The following is a 9,730-nucleotide window of genomic DNA, read 5'->3' on the forward strand; positions in this document are numbered from 1 at the left end:
TCCTAGTGTTAGCGTTTTATGTTTGTTTCTGTATTTTCCGCTGCACATCCAAGAAGAAACAAGCAACGCCAAGCAACGAAGCGCACCAAGCGAACGCGACGAGCTATTCACCCCCCCCTCTAGCTACTTTTGGTCCTAACAGGGAAGACATTGCATATCAACAAGAGGAAGTTGTGAATACATTTTAGATAGAGGAATATTATCTTAATATAATAAAAATTATGATATTTTATTTTCATATATGGTACTACTTTTTTTACAAGTAAATTTAGTTTTAATTTGCAAATTTACAAAAATTCGTAGCTCAATTAGTTGCCTATAGACTGTCTCATTCTTATATTTATATATTTTATTTATTAATCCTCTATTTTTTTTTCTATAGGTCATTAGAGGTGACGTCTTAGCATCGTAAGTTCACACACTCTCTCATTTTGTTACAGATATGGTAACTTTTTTATGTTCTTCATTATGCATCAAATTTTATTTACTTTATCCTATTTTTAAATTTTTAGAACATCTTTTGATGAGGTGATCATAGTAGAGTTCTCATGGCTAGTCTAATTCAGCACCTGACACTGTACCTATGCTCCCCTAATTAGGCAGGATCTTTCCATTCACATTCATCAGTACCTTCTCGGGCGCCCGGAACTGAACTTTATCTGGATCATGTTTAACCATGATCCGTTGCAAAGGGGATAAAATTTTATCCCCCTCCAGGCGCCTTGCTCCCAAAGCTTTACAACAATAAGAAAGATCAATACAACACTTGTACACACTTCATTTTCTGTTTAGCTTTTTGTTTCTAAGCGTTCATTGATGTAAAGAGGCTTCTCCACCTGAAGGAGAATTGTTAGTGCATTTTTTCGTCTTGGATTAACAACCTCTCCAGTTGTAACCAAGTAAATCCGCTTAGTCTCTATCTTTTAGTTTTTTAATTATTTTTATATACAAGTGTTCTTTTAATCAAATTATTTGTCCGAGAAAGGTTGTTTTGTTTGATTTGTGCAGGGGTCATTCACCCCCTCTAGCTGACTACCAAGGGTCCTAACATAAAGTTCCCTACGAAGATTTGTAAGTACTAAAAAATATTTTATTTTTTTAACTATCATAATTATTTAACATTGTTTGCTTGTAACTTTATGATAGGTTTGGAAATTCTAAACGTGTTATTCACGAGATTAATAGAATCGTGAATAACCATTGGAGAGGGGATTCAATTACTTATACAAGTACTCCAGCACCCACAACAAGAACTATGGTGGAGTGAGTTTAGGGTAAATCCCATACATTTTATATCTAAAATAAAAGTAAATATATAATCAATTATTTTTTCATTACAGCAATCATTCACTTGGGAGCCTAGTGATGATGAGTTGGAAATAAAGAGGATTTTCAAGAAAAAATATGACGATCACATCTGACATGTACTGAATCATGCTAAGACTAGGGGAAAAAGCCACCTTGCATCACCAAGGAAAATTGGATTAGGATCTCCAATTTTTGGACAATCGAGGAGAGAAAATAAAGGAGTCAATAGAATTTAAATCAAGCTTATAATTCTAGAGACTCATTTGCAACATTTGTGGGAGACTCTATCAATATTGATGAGCATAGATAGAGATGGGTAATTTTTTAACTCTCCCACTATTTTTTAATCTATTTCATACAATTTCATTATTTCTAACCGTATTTTTTTAGACCAAGGAAATGGGATGGGAGCCATTATTTATAGACACTTTCACCTGCATATTTTAGAAAAAAGACAAGACTTAGAGCGGGAAGAGAGCTAAACAAATTAAGGTTTGGATTAAACTTGGATCTTAATTTAAGATTATATGCATGCCTAAAATATTATTATTGTAAATTTGTTTTAATTTTTCTCATTACAATGCAGGAGAAATATGATGAGCTAGAGCTAGCACAAATAACTTCAGGTGCTAGTAATGATAATGAAGGATTTGAGCTGTCTATTGGTAATTATTTGGATTTATGGATAGAGACGAGTGGAGGACCGAAAGGGGGAGGAAGGATATTGGGAATGAATTCTTTGAGCAGAACCCAAAGAGTTGGTTGTAAATCTACTTCCACCCCACCAGCAGTAACGACACAAGTGTATAACTTAACTGAAGAGGTTAGCCATTTGAAGGGCATAATATTAGAAAGGGATCAGAAAATGAGACAACATGACTTTATTATTGGACATCTTTAGTTAGACTCCTCTCCAAGTCAGATTCCTCTTGGTTCCGGTGATGATAGTAACGATGATGATGGTGATGATAGTGGTGGTGATGATTCTTTATGAATTTGTTTTGTATGCTTGTTATTTGTCTCATAATTAGTGCTATTTGATTGAGTTTGTTTATTTTTATTTTTATTTTTATTAGTACTATTAATTTATTTTTGAATAGGGTTTTTACTATCAAGGAAGGTGGTAGTGATTGAAAATCCATGTTAGAGGAACTAAGTCTTTATGCTGTTAAGATTTTTTGCATGTTATGCCATGTTACAGTTGCTTCTATGTTTTGATCTTACCTTGATACTTTGCATGTCTATCATGTTTTGCATGTTTGTAACTTTCCTACTACCAATCCATGCAATGTTAACTATATGTTTCGATGCTTTTATTATATGTCATGGAGCATTTGATGTTGGGATCTTTAGCGAAAAAAATTTATAAACATAGCAAAAATTGATCCCTCCAGAGATCCATGTGAATGCAAAACTACTCTTGCAACTACTCTAGCGAATAGGATTGTTACCTTTGATTCATGAACACAAGACTACTAGTTCAGTCCATCTAAGCGAGATCAGAATGTCAGCGCCTCTATGGTATCCACATGAGCACATTCTTCATTCGTCCACAAACTCAGAAATTTGGAGAGTCTCACACACTTTTTCCTTCTTGCTAGAGATGACTATTTAAAGTGGCAATCCAAGAAGAAGCCGACTCTTCACCTTCTTGCCCTCTTTAAATAGATGTCTATTTAAGATGACAATAAAGAGATGGCTATTTGAGGTGGCAATCAAAGAAGAAGCTAACTCGTCACCTTCTTGCTAACTCTTCACATTTTTTCCCTCTTTAAAGAAATGACTATTTAAGGTGAAGATCAAAGAAAACTTAACCATTAGGGTTTCTTGTAGTGGACTTTCTAGTTGGGTTGGGCTTAAAAGAAAGAGCAAGAATATTGGATTAATTTATTAACCAATAAGCCTTTAAGATCCAATTAGATTATCCCATTAATCCAATAAGTCCAAAACCCAATTAGATTAACTTATTAATCCAGTAAGCTTAAGGTTCAAAACCATAAAATAAACCTATCTTCAAATCAACATACTTTCTGTGTATGACCCATTAGGCTCTCGTAACGTTAACAGTGTTTCTAAATCTATTTTAAATACACAAGCAATGAGTGACATCTAATAATGCATTATTGCTACCCAAGTGACGAGAAATGTCAAGATCTAGCCTAACATATCTGTGACTATTATCTTGTATAACTCATTCCTTTTATCCTTGATATCTAGATTGATTCATAAAGCATATATCGTGTCATCCTCTCATCAATCTATGTGTTTCTTAACTTCTAAGTAAACTCACTTAACCAAATAAGTTTAATATCTCATATTAACTTATTTAAGCATGGTCATGTATTTCAGTAGTCTTACTCAATCAAGGGGTCTATATATATCTCTTTCGTTATATGGAAAAGAAAAATTTCATCTGCATCACTCGCATCCCTCTTTATAGCTCATTGCATAGCTAGTGAATGATTTTATACTTTACCTTGTTACAAGTGATGTTTATCGATGTCAAAGTACACAACTCCTTATGTAGGAAATTGTAGTGATTTCAAGTCTAAGGACTATTTATATTAATAGTCACTATGAAAACATTTAAGACACTCATATAATAATCAATGAAACTTCTCATAGTGAGTCAATTCAGTACCTATTTTCTAATTATATATACTTATATGTCACTTGATATCTTATATCTATGACTTATGAGATTAAGTAATCAGTTGATCTACATGCTAGTCTCAATGCATTAATATTGTCTTTATTTTTTTGACACTTGACTAGAAATATTTAAAAGTAGTGTTATATATATATATATATATCGATAACCTTCCACAATCAATTCAACCAATTGATATGTTGTAGATTAGAACATACTATTCTAGAGCATTATTATATTTATTTAGATAGCACAAACATGAAGTAAATATAATAACCAAAATATTATCTTTATTGATAAATATGATACAATATGTTCTAAGTCAATCAACTTATGATTGACTCTTAGAGCTGCCACTAACATTTGATACATGTATTTCTTATTATATGACTTGTACATTTTTTTGTTGTTGTTGTGCTTAGTTAGAAGTTTCATATATGTATATGTTTTATGAAATTAAAGATGAATAACATCTTTTGACATCCAAGGTTAGAACCTTGATTATATCTTACAAGAACCATAAAGTTAACTTGTTTATGTATCAAAACACATAGATATAAGTTGTTGGAGCAATCCCAATGGTCCATGCAACCATGTATTTTGGTGTTTGGGCAAAGGGTTTAAGTTAGATTCACCCTTATATTTGATATGTATATTTGAGTTGTGCAGGATTGTAGGATACACATGTGACTCAGGTTGATGGCTTTGGATCCGGTGAAGGATGGAGCATCCGAGGGACCGTGGACAAGACAACGAGGACAAGGGCCGAGGGAAGTAACTTCGAGGCATACGCGAAGGATGGCATTGGGGATGAGCCGCGGGCTTGAATGCATCCAATTGACGAGAGCTAAAGGAAGTATGCTTGAAGGCAAGAGGTCAAGGCTGCAAAGAAGCGTCAAGTGAGTCATAAGGGTGAGGGTCCGAGTGCTGAGTGAAGTGTACTCGGGTACCAGTTGACTGGTGGTTTCATCAGTCGACTAGTGTAGTCGACTGGGCAGTCGACTGGGAGCGAATAGAATGTTTCTGTTCACTCAGCCAGTGTGGAGCAGTCGACTGATACTTTTACCAGTCGACTGGTATAGAGCCGTTGGGATGTAACGATCAAATTTCCACAAGAGGGCAGTCAATTGATGGTTTTGGTAGTCGACTGGTAGGTGGGGTTTCCAACCCATGACCTATATAATCAAGGCTTGGGAGCTTGGTTATAGTTGACAAAATTAGTAGTGGTAAACATAATTAGTAGTCTACTAGTTCTCAAGTGCTTGTGAGTGTTGTGGTGAGGTTTCTCCACCCACAAGGAGGTTTGAGATAACCCGAGTTTGTTGGGGACTAATCCACCGACGGATTGAGGGATTGTCCATCTTATGGGCAGCTGTAGAGTAGAAGCAAGCTATCTTCGAACCACGTTACATTGACGTGTTAGCGGTTTGCATTTCTTTTCTAGTCTTAGTCTTTAGCTTTCCTTGTTTATAGTAGTTTGTATTCCACTGCGCAAACTAACATCGTAGGAAGAGCGATCAATTTGGAGGCGCTGTCTATCCAACCCTTCAAGATGACCACTGATCCTCCAACAAGTGGTATCAGAGTGAAGGTCACACTTCACTGGACTAACCGCTGAGAAGAGCAACTACAAGAAAATGACCGGCTTGATTGAACCGCCGAAGTTTGAAGGCGGAGGCTTATGGGACATCACCTATTAGATGATGAAGATGGAGGTCTTCTTCAACACGGATTGGGATACCATGATGGTGATCAAGGAATCATTCGAAGTCCTGAAAGACAAGAAAGGGAAGAAGCTCCGACCAAGATATTGGATAGAGGAACAAACCTCAAGATCGGAAGCAAACAATAAGGTAATATCAATTTTAATTGATATGTTGCCTTCTAATGTGATGAGGTGTGTAGGTGAGTATGAGAATGCTCATGATTTGTAGAGAAAGATAAAGAAGATTCAATGGGAAGAACTCATCCCTACACAAGAAGAAAGAAAATCCGAAGAAACGGATGAAGAAGCTCAAGTAGAGGAGGAGCAACCGGAAGGCGACGAGTGCTCAACTTCTGAGGAGGAAAAGGATGAAGAAAGGCCATCCATAAGTGTGGATAAGGAAGATGAGGCATTATCCACATCCTCAAGGATTGAAGAAGAATCCAAGGCAAGTGAAGAGGATGAAGAAGAGGTCTTGGAAGTGGTCAACCTAGCAAGCACCTCCACCAAAGTAAAGTCAAAGGACCAAATCACTTGCTTCGGGTGCAATGAGAAGGGACAATACAAGAGTAGGTGTCCAATGGGAAAGAAGAAAGTATCTCCTAAAATCAATTCAATTTCTTTAGAATCTAATTTGAGTTGTAGGAAGAAGAAGGAGAAGAAGCACATTAGATGCTTTACGTGTGGAGAAATGGGTCATTACCACACCAAATGCCCAAAGAAGAAAGAGATCAAGAAGTTGGTGCATTTGAAGAAGGAGGAGAAGAAGTGGAGGAAGAATGGAGGCTCATGCCAAGGGAGAGCTCCAAAGGTAAAGGGTAAGGTAAATCCTAATTTAAATTGAAGTCAAATTTAAATTCCTCCATGCATGTTAGGAAAAATAATGATTATCATTATGTAGAAATAAAAAAAAAATTTGGATTTAGATATTATGATAGGAATATGGTAATTGTAGATCATAACCCTAGGAGAACCATTCATGATAAATCTAGAAATGATAGACCTAAGGAAAACCTAGGCATTAATCCCAAGAAGCGAAGACACATGCCTAGAAAGGGTAGGTTTAGGAATGTCCAATGTGAACAAGTCAATTATAGGGTTAGGAACCTAGAAAGGGAAAATCAAGCTTTGAAGGCAAAGCTTGATAAATTGGAGAAAACCCTAGAAAGATTCAATATTGGATCTAAGGGATTAGGTATAGTGTTGGGTAGTCAAAAACTCAATAATGATAGATCAAGTTTGGGATACCGATCTAGTGTCTCCAATGCTAAGGGAAAATCTTATGCTAGAGTTGCATATGACTATAGCAAGGAGAATCCAATAAATGATAAGAGAAAGTCATTTAAAGGTAAGGAGAAATTAACCAAGGATAAGGTGTCCAAGGTTAAGAAGGTTAGGTTTATAGGCCAAGTGCCACCGGAGGTGCACTGATGTGGCCTATCAATTATAAATGAGTCACCTAGGGAGGTGACTAAGGTTAAGAGCTCTAGGGGGAGCTCTAAGAGTTAAGTTGGGACCCATGGAAAATAGATCTCAAGTGAATTCTACTTGGGAGTCTAGATGGGTCATGGAATGTGCCAAGCGATTTAGAGACGGATTTGAGTCTCAACCTTAGGAAATTGGCATATATGGTTTATGTTTCATGCTTGGAAATGTGACATTGGGGTCATATAGCATGATAATTGATTTTAGATGTATAGATGTCATATATACTAATACTAGGGATGTAACGTCACGACCCCTCGGCTCCTTGGGCGGCCACACTAGCGGCCCAACTGGCGGCCCCTGATGGTCCCTTGGCCGGCCACAATGGTGGCCCAACTGGTGACCCCTTATGTCGTCATCCGACGACCCTCGACCATGCCATTACTCACAAGGACTTCCTGTTGGTGCGGGTAGCACTAACGGTCTAACCCAGGTTTTGATGAATGACAAATGGGTTAAGTTAGTTGTGTTGTTGTCTGACACTTTTATCAAGTGTGCAGGAAAAGTCCAGCTAGGTCGACGGGCTGACCGGATAGCTGGCGAGAAGTCCAAGCGGGTCGACGGGCTGACCGGACGCTTGGCGAGAAGTCCAGCTAGGTCGACGGGCTGACCGGATAGCTGGCGAGAAGTCCAAGCGGGTCGACGGGCTGACCGGACACTTGGCAAGAAGTCCAGACGGGTCGACGGGTCGACGGGTCGACGGGTCGACGGGCTGACCGGACGTCTGGCAGGTAAGTGAGGTAAGTCACTGGAGGGGAGTGACTGTGAGGACGCGTTCCCGGGAAGGGAACATTAGGCGTCGATCCGGCTTAGATCCATTTCGGATATCTAAGTCGAGATCGTGACTAGATTCCGGTCTCGGAAAGACGGAATCTAAGTCATACTCTGGATGCTAATTTTTATTACTGAGCGTACCTGTAAAAATGTGCTAACAAACTGTGCTGCAGGGTTTATTTGCCTCGGACTAACACTGTTTTGCAGGTAGGAAACAGTGGGGGTCCGGGAGCCCGGAGGTAAATTTTATCCCCAGGACGACGTTGACACTTGGAGCATGCTGGTTGGGAGTGCTACGTCACATTCCAGGCGCCCGGAGGGGATCCAGGCGCCCGGAGCAGCATATAAAAGAAGCCCCAGGCAGGAGCTTCAAGACACAAGTCTTCTGAGAACTCTGAGTCCAATCACTCTGCTGCTCTGCGCTCCAACGACGTTGACAAAGCTCCGACGACTCACTCCGGCTCTCCTTTTTAATTCATTGTTTGTCGGTTAGCTTTGATTTCTTTCTTTTCATTAGCAATATTTGTACGTAAATTGTAATTATCCGAATTGCTAGTGAATTGCCCAACGAAAGTACTCAAGGAGTACGGGCCTTCGAACAGGCTCCGAACGAAGTAAAATCAACAATGTTCATCTCTTTACTTCTTTACTTTTCCGCTGCGCTTTAACTCGAGATTTTCGAATCGATATTCACCCCCCTCTATCGAATCTAACGGTCTTATCAGAGGCGGTACCGCTCTGATTTGGTGCAACCACCAATCAGACAGGGGGTGAAATCATTTTTTTTAACAACTCCAAACTGATATTATTATCTTTTTGGAAGTTTTTTTTTCGTTGCATTTAAAATCAAAATTGGTACAACACCAACTTAGAGTTTCTATTTCTCCCGCACTGCTAATCCAAGACGAAGTCTTGGAATTTTTTCCAGTTAATTTAGTGTGTGCAGGATAAGATGTCTCAACAAGAAGGCTTCAGCACAGTACGTCCTCCCCTATTCAACGGGGATGATTTTTCGTACTGGAAGAGGAGAATGGAGGTCTACATGAAGACAGACTACGACCAATGGATGAGCGTCACAAAGTCTTACAAAATTCCAGTAGACAACTCCGGGAAAATAGTAGACCCTGAAGAATGGACAAATGATATAAAGAAAAAGGCATCAATTGAAAACAAAGCCATCAATACTCTACACTGCGGACTAACACGAGAAGAACTGAACCGGGTCGGACCACATGAAAACGCTAAGGAGCTTTGGGATAAACTGATCGAGCTGCACGAAGGAACAAGCGACGTAAAGGTAACAAAAAGAGATTTGCTGTTAAATAAAATTTTTAATATAAAAATGCAGGAAGGAGAAACGGCAAGTCAGCTCCACGCGAGGGTCAAAGATATCCTCAACGGTCTCCACGCGATAGGCCACCAAATGGAGAACCTAATCAGTACGCGTTAAAGGCTTTTCCGCGAAACAATTTGTGGGCATCAATCGTAGATGCCTACAAAATTTCAAAAAATTTATCTAAATTAAAATTGGATGAACTCTTTTGTGAATTAGAACTTCATGAGCAAACTAACGCCGGGGTCGAGAAAGGTGTAGCTTTATTTGCAGGTTCCTCTAAAGAAAAGAAGAACAAACCCGAATCTGAAGAAGATTCCGATCAAGACTCTGAAGACGAAGAACACCTGGTGAACCTGGTAAGGAAAATGTTCACCAGGAAAAAGAGAAGCTTCAGCAAACAGGATCTTCAGAAGATCAGTTCGCCAGCCGACTCAAGAAATGTCACATGTTTCGGATGTAACAAAAAGGGGCA

The sequence above is a fragment of the Zingiber officinale genome, chromosome 1B (genome assembly GCF_018446385.1).
Source record: "Zingiber officinale cultivar Zhangliang chromosome 1B, Zo_v1.1, whole genome shotgun sequence".
Classification (NCBI taxonomy): Eukaryota; Viridiplantae; Streptophyta; class Magnoliopsida; order Zingiberales; family Zingiberaceae; genus Zingiber; species Zingiber officinale.